This window comes from Pelophylax lessonae (assembly GCF_965119305.1).
Source record: "Pelophylax lessonae genome assembly, chromosome: 1".
Taxonomy (NCBI): Eukaryota; Metazoa; Chordata; class Amphibia; order Anura; family Ranidae; genus Pelophylax; species Pelophylax lessonae.
In genome coordinates this window covers 384001524-384015001 of record NC_138768.1, presented here as the reverse complement: position 1 = coordinate 384015001, position 13478 = coordinate 384001524, and the positions used below count along the sequence as shown (strand labels likewise).

The window sequence follows — 13478 nt, the reverse complement described above, 5'->3', positions numbered from 1 at the left end:
AGGATCCACCAACCTTTTTACACAATGCATAAGATTAGGTTCCACAGTGAGTATAATAAGCAGTATTTACTGTATAAAGAGACTGATTTTACTGTTGTGGGTTCAGTAATACTTTAAACCCAATAATTTAAGCATGTCAATACATTTTATAGTTAAAATAGCATTAAACGCTGAACTAAAATCAATAAAGAGCATTCAAAAATAACAATTTTTACTCTCTAAGTGGGTCAAAACTCAATGTAAAGACACAGAATTAGCATCCTGTGTAGACCTAAAAACAAACTTATAAATATCCAGCCGCACTGGAACACATTTTTTAATGTGCCTAAGGCCCATTTTCTTAAAGCACTTCATAATAATATAATGAAAGGACCACTGAGTTATAATCATTTAAACAAGAAACAGAAGATTTCTTTAAAATTCCTTAAAGTATTGATGTCTTCATACATGTGGGAACAACCACTTGTCAGAGCAAAACATGAAAAATATTTGTAAAAACATCAGCTAATTGGGAGGCACCGTTCTTTAAAATAGTAGATGTAATAAGGCCCTGCAGCTTTCCCCTCATTAATGCAGACTCTGAAACCTCAAATGACATATCTTCTGGAAAGAAAGCCAACTTGGTAGTCACATCATTAATTAATTGATCAAAATGGGCATATAGTATATTTAGGACTTCAGGGAGGGAAGCCTCGCATTTCTCCACTAAAACCTGTTTCTGATTATAACCTGTGGCTGACTTAATAGCCTTTCACACTGTTCTAGTATCATTTAGTTCCAATCCTTTCCCCTCTTGATATTTCTGTTTTGTCTCCATAATACCTACTTTTAACCTTCCCCTAGCCACATTATATGCTGCCTTATCACCTGACCTATAAGCAGCATTCATATCTTTAACTAGAACCTTCACCTCCCTATTTACCCAAGGCTTCTGCTTAGGAAATGATCTCAGCATCTTTATAGTCACTACAGTTTCTACACACCTATTACCATATGCAATAACCACAGAGCCATGCTCCTCCACATTTACTTCTCTCCGTATCCCTAAACAGCTGCCAGTCTGTCCGCTCAAAACAATCTTGCATCAGGATTGGAAGCCATCTGAGCACTCACAGACTCATAAGCAGACTTTATTGCATTTTTATATCCTGCATCTGGTGGCAAAGTCACAAATAACTCCCTTAGTAGATACAAACGGTGACATTTTATCAACATGAACTCAAGTGTACAATGTGACTCCACTTTAGTAGAATTGTGGCAGCATCCACTATAAATATAAACACACCCCTTCTTGCTTTACATGATCTTAGTGTTCTATCAGGTCTAAACATAGTCTATCCCTCCAGGGTAACTGCTTCATCTGGTATGCCAAAGCGAAGCCACGTTTCTGTAAAAATGAGGGTACAGCACACTTTCAAATATCTCTGCTGAGAAATGCAATTATTTACCTCCTCCATTTCCCCCTCCAGGGACCAAACATTTGCCAGGAATAAGCTAGGTAGAGGGCTGACCCTGCATATAAGCCTTATTCTCGGCCTAGCTCTTTTGCCCTTTTGCTGGATCTGTCACAATGCTTTCTTAATATCCTGTGACCACCACCCCTCTCCACAATACCTCCTGGAAGCATCCCCCAGCCTCTCCTGGCGGACACATTGCCAGAATATCCTTAATCTGTCATTCAACAATACCATGCTATCACACTGTCTAATGCGACTACCTACCCCTTCTACCGAGACTTCTGGGCCTTGGGACTTCTGGTCTGTCACACTGCCCTGAACTCACACCTCCCACTTCTGAGACTCCTGAGCATCCAACCAGGAAGAGCTCAGGGAGCCTACTGGCCACAGCCCCAAATACAGGACACACGAAGCAGCAGCCATCCAAATTTCATCTGCTGCCATAAAAACTCTTACACAACTAGTTGCAATCTCCACCAGGGTCTGTCTCCCACCTTGTAACACTCCCATATGTGTTAAATCAACTACAATTTAAACAAAAATGGTGTAGCATTATATAATAAATAACATTTCATCAATATCACGCCCACAATACATAACTTGTGCAAAAGAAAAAAATATATATATTACATATTTGCAAGTAAAAAAAGTCCCACATGCATCCGTCTCTATATTGTTTGCTTTATATATTTTAATTTGCTGCTTATAATTAAAAATGTAAGATGCCCTCTCTTCCACTCCTTCACCTTGAGTGCTTCACCACCACTAGTTGTGCTCTCACCTGGTTTATATGACCCACAGAAAAATGCAAGGTGAAAATGAGCTTGTGTCCCCTTTTAAATAGAATCCTATATGCTCAGCGAATGCTAACACCAGTCCTCTTTAAATGAAATCCAGTATGTCCAGTGGTTTACAGTAACAGTGCACTCTCACCACATTACAGCACCAGTCCCTTTTAAATGAAATCCTGTGTGCTCGGCTGGATATGCCACTTGTGCTGCTCTCCTCCACAATACAACATCAAGAAAGAAAAAACAAAAAGCCCATGGAACATTCTTCTACCTGGCTGTTGTGTTTTTGATGAACTACATCTTCTATGTCATGCTCACTGTCACTGCTGGGTCTCGGCGGGTCATCTACCTAATAGCCTGGTCTTCTCTTTCTGAACTCTCTACAAGACTAATGACTCTAATGTCTAACAGTGTTGTAGATGAAAACATTTCCATGTTTTGGCTAGCTCTAGGAATGCCAGGTGACATAATTTAATCAGGATATACTTCTGTTTCTTGGCTCTCAGAGGAGATAATTAGAATAAAAAGTTTGTTTTATGTTTCACTATAGTGATTTATTTCAGCAGCTACTAACATGGTTTGTTATTTCCATACTAGCAAACTATGATTGATGTGCAGACAGTTATTAACATTTTTCAGCTAAGTGTTTTATTACACTATTTTTAACAGTGTAGAACTGAGAATTGCCCCTATTAGCAGTAAAAGGAATATGAGCATGATCATATAAATCAAAACATCAGCAATATAATTAATGCAAAAAATTATGAATGCAATATAGAAAGAAATTCTTTCTTACATTGCACAGATAAGTTTAGATAAGAAAACAGGTACAAATAAACGAGGAAAGGCCTGGAAATTAGCTATTATCTAGAACTACATTGTATAAAGAAGTACAGTTTTGCCAGCATACAGTTTTGCCAGCATACAGCAATATATATTTTTATAACCCCCTCCCCATTTGCATGTCCTGAGTACCTTTTTACCATTATTTTAACCTTGATCAGAGGTTTTATACTTTAAAACTGTAGAGAAAAAGGGGACACTTACTTTCCTCTATGCTGTACAGTTTTTCACCAAGCACAAGAGACAGATGCTTATGGGACAGAAACAGGTTGGTGGAGTTATATTTTAATATACAAAAGTTATCACTATCACTACAGAAGGACTGGGGATGAGAAACAACCAATTCCATGCTTGTGTACAAGCCTGAGGTTTTCTAAGACCACATCACAATAATAATAAACCAGTGCTACCACTGGTGGATTAGTTAATCTGTGAATAAAGAAAAAAAGAAAAAGTTATGCTTGAAGACTGCATAAATGTTTGCATTTTATCCAAAACAGTGTTTTGTTTAACCACACATTTAAATCTTGTTAGAAAATTACTCAAAGAAATTACACATTTTCTGAAAGCAAATGCCCTACATATTAACCACTTAAGCCCCGGAGGATTTTCCTGCTAAAAGACCAGGGGGTATTTTGCGATTCGGCACTGCGTGACTTTAACGGACAATTGCGCGGTCGTGCGACGCTGTACCTAAACGAATTTGACGTCCTTTTTTTCCCACAAACAGAGCTTTCTTTTGGTGGTATTTGATCACCTGTGCGATTTTTTGATCATGCGCTATAAACAAAAAAAGAGCGACAATTTTGCAAAAATAGCAATATTTTTCACAATTTTTTATATGAAATTCCCCCCAAAAAAAATGTAAAAATCAAAATTTTTTAACATTTTCGGCCAATTTGTTTTATCCTACCTATGTTTGGTAAAAAAAAATTGCAAAAAGCGTATTTTTATTGGTTTGCGCAAAAGTTATCGCGTTTACTAACAAAGGGAAAGATTTTTGTCATTTTTGTTTTTTTTTTTTTAACGCGTAATGGCGGCGATCTGCGATTTTTTTTGCGGTACTGCGACATTGCGGAGGACAGATCGGACCCTTGACTGACATTTTTGACACTTTTGGGGTTACCAGTGACATTTCTACAGTAATCAGTGCTATACATATGCACTGTTACTGTAAAAATACACTGGTAGTGAAGGGGTTAACTTTATTTGGGAGGGAGGGGCTGTGTGTGTCCCTAGGGGCGTGCTTTCTACTGTGATTGGCTGTGGCTTGAGCTGTAGGGACACTGATCAACGGATCTACATAGTAGATCCGTGTGATCAGTGTCTTTACACCGAGGAGAATGACAGGTGGCTTGTTTACACAAGCTGCCTGACATTCTCCCTCTCCCCGACGATCGCCGAGTGACCGGCGGACATCGGGTCCGCTGGTCACACGCGCGGGGGGGTCCGTGACCGCGCGGGAGCGCTCGCTCCCCAGACCCTACTGGCGGCGGTCGGCAAGCGGTTAAAATGGTGGTAGTTGCAAATTTTATTTATTGTAATGCGATTTTGCATTACTGTTTATCAAGCGCATATTTTAGTAAAAAATAAAGTAAAATTAATTTTAAAGCACACAAACACAATATAATACACATTTTTAGTAGAATTTAAAGACAGGGTTGCATCAAGTAAACAGATTACAAACATGTTATGCAATAAAATTGCTAGTGCTTGTGAAATAGCAAAAATCATCCAAATCTGTCCATAGGTGATGCTTTAAATGCATTTACCGGTTATCAGTTCAGCGTTAACAGTGAATGATGGCTCTAGAATTACTGCTCTTACTCGGAATCTTGCCGCTACGCCTCACTTATATGGTACAATGCCTGTATACACTGGTCACTTTTTTAGGTACACCTTGCTAGTGCCAGGTTGGACTCCCTTTTGCCTTTAGAACTGCCTTAAATTGGTTCTAAAGTTTTTTTTTATTAAAATAACAGAGCAGCCCTGATCCTCTTCTTCTGGGATCCACTGCCGGCTCTCCAGGCCCTACTCTTTCCATGGGGGCACCCGTGCGTGCTTGCTGCCATGCCTCGCTGCTGCGTACATTGACACAGACAGCGGGACTCGGCCCCGCCCCCCGCTCCAATGTCACAGGATTTAATTGACAGCAGCGGGAGCCAAAGGGTCGAGCTGCAGCACAAAAGGTGTATAGAATGCATTAAGGTGAAGACCTTAAGGCTTTAGAACCACTTTAATTATTTGAGGCATGGATTCAAGGTGTTGGAAACATTCCACAGAGATTTTGGTCCATATTGACATGATAGCATCACGTAGTTTCTGCAGATTTGTCGGCTATACATTCATGATGCGAATCTCCCATTCCACCACATCGCAAAGGTTACATACATAGTTACATAGTAGGTGAGGTTGAATAAAGACAATAGTCCATCCAGTTCAACCTGTGTAGGTGTGTGTGGCTGTAATCATCTCACATACCCCTGAATGTTCTGATCCTTGAGATGTAAGTCTAAGAGTCTTTTGAAAGCCACCATCCTACCCGCAGAAACCACCTCTTGTGGTAGAGAATTCCACAATCTTGTTGTCCTAACAGTAAAGAACCCTCCTCGTTGCCTGAGGTTAAAACGCTTCTCCTCTAATCGCATTGTATGCCCTCGAGTCCTCATGCAATCCCTTCGAATGAACAGCTTTTTTTCTAAGCTGGGATCCCCATTAAGATATTTATAAATTGCTATCATGTCCCCCCTCAGACGTCTCTTCTCCAGGGAGAATAAATCGAGCGATTGTAGACGCTCTTCATAGTCAAGGTCCTCCAATCCCCTAATTAGTTTAGTTGCCCTTCTCTGGACTCTCTCCAGCTCCAACACATCCCTCCTGAGGACTGGTGACCAGAACTGGACGGAATACTCCAGATGCGGTCGGACCAGAGTTTTATAAAGTGGAAGGATTATAGTCTTATCTCTGGAATACATCCCTTTCTTTATGCATGCTAATGTTCTGCTGGCTTTGGCAGCTGCCGCTTGACATTGCATGCTGTTGCCTAATCTATCATCAACCAAGACTCCCAGATCCTTCTCCATTTTTGATTCCCCCAAGGGTTCCCCTCCTAACGTGTATTGTGTTTTTATGTTTTTAGTCCCCAAGTGCAAAACCTTACACTTCTCCATGTTAAACCTCATTTGCCATGTCGTTGCCCACTCTGTAATTTTGTCCAGGTCATTCTGTAGGATATCTGCTTCAAGGTGCTCTATTGGATTGAAATCTTTTGACTATAAAGGCCTTTGGAGTATAGTGATATGATTTATCATGTTCAAGAAACCAGTTTGATATGATCTGAGCTTTGTGACATGGAGCATTATTCTGCTGGAAGTAGCCATCCGAAGATGAGTACACTGTAGCCAGGCGGGACAGGACCACATGACGTAAGCACGCCACATGCCACGGCCATCTTTAACATTAGTTTGATACGCCTGTTTGAATCCTATTGTTTGTGAGTGCAATATTTTGAATTAAAGTAGCGATTTCAGATTTTTGGACATACTGCACTATTGTTGTGTCCTTTGAGGAAAAAATAGCCATTGGCAATGCATGCATCACTGGGAATGTGAGGCTCCTGCCTCAGGAATGAGTGATACACCTTTCTTGTTCAGTGAAGAATATATAGTGGGTGCCTGGTACAAGTTGCTGATCCATTTTGCCCTGTTTTAAACATATGCGGTTTTATGAGCTCTCTATAATTTGAGGGTCAACTAAATCTCATAAGCAAGTTTTCCCCCTTCCTCACAGTGGTGACGAGTGCCTTCTTATACCTTCTCATAGCAGTAGGTGTGGGAACTTCTTTACCATCCTAAGCTGGTGGACTTTATGGGTAGTGCTTTTTTGGGACTTTCTAGAAAATTATTTTTTTTAGGGTGGCACTGCACCCTTTGTGTATTGTAGTCATAAAGGGATGGACATGGTCAGTAACAATACTCAGGTAGGCCGTAGCGTTTAAATGATGCCCAATTGGTACTAAGGTGCCCAAAGTGTGCCAAGTAAATATCCCCCACATCATTACACCAGTACCCCCAGCCTGAACTGTTGACACAAGGCAGGCTGGATCCATGCTTTCACGTAGTTTATGCTAATTTCTGACCTTACCATCTGAATGTCAGAGCAGAAATCAAGACTCATCAGACCAAGCAATGTTTTTCCAATCATCTATTGTCCAATTTTGGTTAGCCTGTGTGAATCATAGCCTCAGTTGCCTGCTCTTAGCTGACAGGAGTGGCACCTGGTGTTGTCTTCTGCTGCTGTAGCCTATCTGCTTCAAAGTTTAATGTGTTGTGCATTCAGAGATGGTATTTTGCATACCTTGGTTGCGACAAGTGGTTATTTGAGTTACTGTTGCCTTTCTATCATCTCAAACCAGTCTGCCCATTCTCCTCTGACATCAACAAGGTGTTTTCGTCCACACAACAGCTGCTCACTGGATATTTTATCTTTTTTGGACCATTCGCTGTAAACCCTAGAGATGGTTGTGCCTAAAAATCCCAGTAGATCATTTGTTTTTGAAATATGAAATAGTCAGACCAGCCCGTCTGGCACCAACAACCATGCCACGTTCAAAGCCACTTAAATCCCCTTTCTTCTCATTCTGAGGCTTGGTTGGAACTCAAGCACATCATCTTCACCCTGTCTAGATGCCTTAATGCATTGAGTTACTGCCATGTGAAATAACTGATTAGCAATTTGTGTTACCAGGCAATTGAACAAGTGTACCTAAAAAAGACCATGCAAGCCCCCTGCAGTATGTGAAAGCATGGGCAAGTGGCAGGCTCTCTTTATAGAGGCTTTAGGAGTAAGTTGGAACTCTAGTCCCTCCTCTGCCCTCCACTGCATCTCACCAAGCACAGATCAGGCTTGATTAGCTGCTTCCCCAGCAACAGAACCCGGGGAATTAATACATTAAAAGCAGAAGGGTTAAAATGCTTACCTGTGCTCATTCATTGCAGAGCAGATCAGGGAACTGATATTCCCTAAGCTCCTCATGTTCTCCATCTTGAAACAAATTACAATGGTCCCGGGTTCCCAGAAGGTACAGAGGCAGCACTGAGGATGCCCCATGATCAGTAATGTAAAAGTGATCGGATGGCTCTGCAGCTGACTGGATTGCTTTCACTGAAAAGCTGATTGCCAGCTTCAAAAAATGGTACCAAGCTATCAGCTGCAGTTGCATCTGTGAACTTGTTTAACTACTTGAACTCCCCACCATTTCTAAACAATGAACATATAGCAAGTGGTTGAAGTTGACCTCTTCGCAAGAATATTAATACATTGAATTACATATGTTTACTGTTTTGCCTCATAAAGGATATATCATTTTGGCTAGTCTTTCTTATGATATATGCACTTCTGCTAGCCAGTAAGATCAATCTGCTACTTTTTTGGTATTATATTACCACTTCCTGAGTCATCTCCCCTCTGATTGGCAGAGGTAATGATACTGATTCACTGTCCAATGATTGTCTACTGACAGTGTCTGAGGTAGAGAGATGGCGTATGAAGCTCAATTGCTGAAACAGGAGGATGAATTACAAAGGCAAAAGAGTAAATATATATGGTATATATTTCTACATTCTGGGGTTGATTTACTAAAGGCAAATAGACTGTGCACTTTACAAGTGTAGTTGCACTAGTTTTCCCTAAAGCTTTGTAAGTTTGGTAATGGTCTGCTGATTTCCATCATCCAATCATTTACAAGAAAATGTTTTGTTTTTTTTTTTTTTCGTTTTTTTTTCCTTGCACCTGAGTGGGTATTCTTTACAAAGTGAAGCTTTAACACATTATATTTACCAAGGAAAATGAGGGCAATTTCATGTTGCAGAGTGCAACTGCACTTGCAAAGTGCAGTCTATTTGCTTTTAGTAAATCACCTCCTCTGTTTATCTGTTTAGCTGGATCTTCTCTTTAATGCCCACAAGTTCCAGTTCCTTTCTTTTGGCAGATGCCAAAGGTGAGAGATTTGCAGTATGAGCCTGAATGTCTCCTCCTTTTTTTAACAATGAATTATCCTTTTGTGTTCATGAAACTGGTGAATACAGGCAAAAGGACAGAAGCACCTTTTACATTTTGTGGTTTCTAGGATTCTAGGAAGAGTGCACCAAACATCCTAATTACGCAAATAAAAATAATTTAGAAAAAATGGGTCTTGTGTTTTTGGCATCATGGTTACACAGTAACCTACTTTCAGAGAATTAAAAGCTTTAAAAAATGACACAAATGCTATATCCAGAAATGGTTAGCCATGAATAGGACACATTTGCACTTAAAATGTTTATATAGTAGTACAGCAATTTCACAATTTTTTGCTTCTTGGTTATATTTTGTACTGATTTTGGCAGCAGAATAAGGTGACCTGAATTGCATTTAAAGCATCAGCATTAAGCATATGCATTAGATTAAAGCACATCTAGCTTAAGTAATTTAAAGCTTATGTTAGTGTAATTTAAACGGATGAAAGCTGTATAAAAATTAAATAGTATACTGTTTTTGAATGCATCTAAGAAACAAAATTCAATTGGGTGGTGTTTTGGCATGTTCTCCAGATATTTTAAGCGTATCCAGACACTGATTAAGATTTACTAAAGGCAAATAAACTGCAGCTTGCAAGTGCAATCGCTCCAGAGCTTTGTAAATGAGGTGAAGTTTTACTTTGCAAAGAATACCCAATCACAAGAAAGGAAAGTAAGAAAAAAAAAGCATAATTTTTGCTTCCACATGATTAGATGACAGAAGTCAGCAGAGCTCATCCTCATTTACTAAGCTCTGGAGCAAGTGTACTTGCAGAGTGCAATTGTACTTTCAAAGAACACAGTCTATTTGTCTTTAGTAAATCAACCCCTATAGCTGTATTCAGCATATCCAGTTGCATTCTATGTGTTAACTCTTTAGATGTCATATTGACCTTTCAACTCAAAAGTTATTCACTATACTTTTTTGTGTTCATTACATGTCATGGACTAATCTTCTTGTGCTGATTCATGGGATAAGACAATTTACAAAGTTGGCAAAGTTGGAGTTGTTGAGTTTTTGTCCAGACATAAATCTTATTTATATATATATATATATATATATATATATATATATATATATATATATATATATATATATATATATATATATAGATATATAAATGTACATACATATATACAGTTTGGTCGATATATATTTGGACACAGGCATCATTTTCATACTTTTTGCTCTGTGTGCCACCAGAATAAAATTAAAATGGAACAATCCAAAATAATTTGAAGTGCAGACTTTTAGCTTTAATTTAATTCAAGGGGTTGAACATTAATATAAAGTACACATTGTAAGAACTGCAACCATTTTATACACAGTTCCCTAATTTTCAGGGGCTTAAATGTAATTGGACAAATTAATATAATCATAAATTAAATGTTCATTTTTAATATTTTGTTGAGAATCCTTTACTGGCAATGACTGCCTGAAGACTTGGTTTTACTCCTTTGTGATGCTTTGCCAGGCTCTAACTGCAGCTGTCTTCAGTTGTTCTTTGTTTGTGGGTCTTTCTGCCTTTGGTTTTGCCTTCAGCAAGTGAAATGCATGCTCAATTGGGTTGAGATCAGGTGATTGACTCAGGCATTGCAGAATATTCCACTTTTTTTCCTTCAAAAGCTCCTGGGTTACTTTTGCAGTGTGTTTTGGATCATTGTCCATCCGTACTTTGAAGCGCATTTGGCTGAATATGGGCTGACAGTATATCTCTAAACACTGCAGAATTAATTTGGCTGCTTCTGTCTTCTGTCACATCATCAATAAACACCAATGATCCAGTGCCACTGGAAGCCATGCATGCCCATGCCATCACACTGCCTCCACCATGTTTTACAAATTATGTTGTGTGTTTTGGATCATGAGCTGTTCCAAGCCTTCTCCACACTTTTTCTGCCTGTCATTCTGGTACAGATTAATTTTCGTTTCATACATCCAAAGAATGCTTTTCCAGAACGGTTCTGGCTTTTGGAGATGTTTTTTAGAAGTCTAATTAGACTTTTCTATTCTTCAGGCTTATGAATGGTTTGCACCTTGTGGTGAACCCTCTGTATTTGCTCTCGTGAAGTCTTCTCTTGATTGTTGACTTTAAAAATGATACACCCGTCTCCTGGAGAGTGTCCTTCACTTGTCTGGATTTTGTGACTAGGTTTTCTTTACCATAGAGAGGATCCTACAATCATCCACCATTCTTGTCTTCCATAGACGTCCAGGCCTTTATATGTTGCTGAGCTCACCAGTGCATTTTCCTTTCCTCAGAATGTGCTAAACTGTTGATTTGGCCACTCCTAATGTTGCTGCTATCTCTCTGATGGTTTCATTTTTGAAGCCTTACAGTGGCCTGTTTCACTTTCATGGACAGCTCCTTTGAACGCATGATGTAGGTTCACTAGACTCCAAATGCAAATGCAAATACCACACTTAGAATCAACTCCAGACCTTTTACCTGCTTAATTGATGAAGAAATAATGAAGGAGTAGCCCACAGCTGGTCAAGAAACAGCTTTTGATTAAATTGTCCAATTACTTTTGGTCCCTTGAAAAGGGGGGTTGGCTATTCTTAGTAGCTGTAATTCCTAAACCCTTCCTCCGATTTGGATGTACATACCCTCAAATTAAACTTGAGAGTGTGTTCTTTCAGCCCAAATCCATTATGTAACTATAGTTTGATTATGTTTTGGTAAATACCTGAAAAAAACTAAAATTGTGCCTGTGTCCAAATATATATGGACCTAACTGTATATACAGTATATATATGAATAGTAGCCAATCACCTTTGTCTTCAAAACTAAAGCATGTTTTGACTTTAACCACTTTCATTTAGGGCATAGTGACAGTGGCTTTGTAATAGTTCCCCCACCCCCTGCGCCACTTTACCAGCACTCCATTAATTCCATTTTCTCCATGGCAGCCAGGGGCAATTATTGGGTCTTCTGCGTATAGGGGAGCATGTGACCTTCCCCCATGTGACTGTGCTTTGATCTAGCAGCCAATCAATAGGCCTAAGTACTGTCACGTGACTGGGGGGAGTCACTGATACCCTTAGCACCCAACAAAATTCTACACTGTGAATTTCATTGCCATCTGCATGGCAGGAACTGGTGGGTATAACTGGTGCAGAGGAGGTAGTTTCTTAAAAGACACTGGTACTAGTACAGTACACTGGTACTTTGTGCTGTGTGGGCAAGGTACCACTGTGTTAAACATCATTTTCATTTTTTTATATTTTCAGCACCTAAAAAGGCAGCCTCCTCTTATCTGATATTATGTACCATGTGTTAAACAAAATTAATTTTAAAAACTTTCTCCCCATAATTTGTGACAGTTTCCATCATACTTTGCAGACTATTTAAAATATGATTTTCTGCTCAGGTTTAAAGGCTGTGGCAGCAGTTCCACTTCGAATCTTGTAATGTGTCAGTGATTAGATAAGCCATACTTTCTAAGGCTCCTTGCGATCTGTTCTCTGGTCACTTGGACAGCAGCTGCTCCCAGTTTTACTAACTTTCTTCTTTAGAAGGGTCGTGAAGCTGGCCATTTCCTTAGAGGGGTACAGTGCTAGTCAGCACATAGGGGCTTCACAAAGTGTAATATGTATCCAGCATAAAAGGCAAGAGACATGCTGCTCCAGGTGAGATGAAAAAGCCTCTGAGATTCCACATGTGGGTGCCCTCCCCGGCTTGCCTCTGTAAAGCATATTCTGGAAAAAGGAAGTGTCTGCACACCATGGCTGGTCCTAAATCCTTCTATCCTTGGCTGTGGCAGCAGTTCCACTTCAAGTCTTGTAATGTGTCAGTGATTAGATAAGCCATACTTTCTAAGGCTCCTTGCGATCTGTTCTCTGGTCACTTGGACAGCAGCTGCTCCCAGTTTTACTAACTGTCTTCTTTAGAAGGGTCGTGAAGCTGGCCATTTCCATAGAGGGGTACAGTGCTAGTCAGCACTTAGGGGCTTCACAAAGTGTAATATGTATTCAGCATAAAAGGCAAGAGACATGCTGCTCCAGGTGAGATGAAAAAGCCTCTGAGATTTCACATGTGGGTGCCCTCCCCGGCTTGCCTCTGTAAAGCATATTCTGGAAAAAGGAAGTGTCTGCACACCATGGCTGGTCCTAAATCCTTCTATCCTTGATCAAGCACAGTTTTTTGTGTGAAATGCGCTAACTATCTGTAATTTGTTAGTGTCCTGTGTGTGTCACATTGGGATATTTCAATAAAAGGATTCAGGACTAGCCGTGGTGTGCAGCCATTTCCTTTTTCTTGTGTATTCAGCAGTCAGGTTACCCATTTCTCACCTGCTTATAGGAATTGTAGCCACAACAACATTAA

General features: G+C 39.8%; 1 protein-coding gene across 15 annotated transcripts in view; it reads left to right on the top strand.

The window, feature by feature from the left end:
• The window catches only part of PTPRD (protein tyrosine phosphatase receptor type D), a 1741884-nt gene that overhangs the window by 1695903 nt on the left and 32503 nt on the right, over nt 1–13478 (top strand). The gene's annotated exons all lie outside the window — the stretch shown is intronic.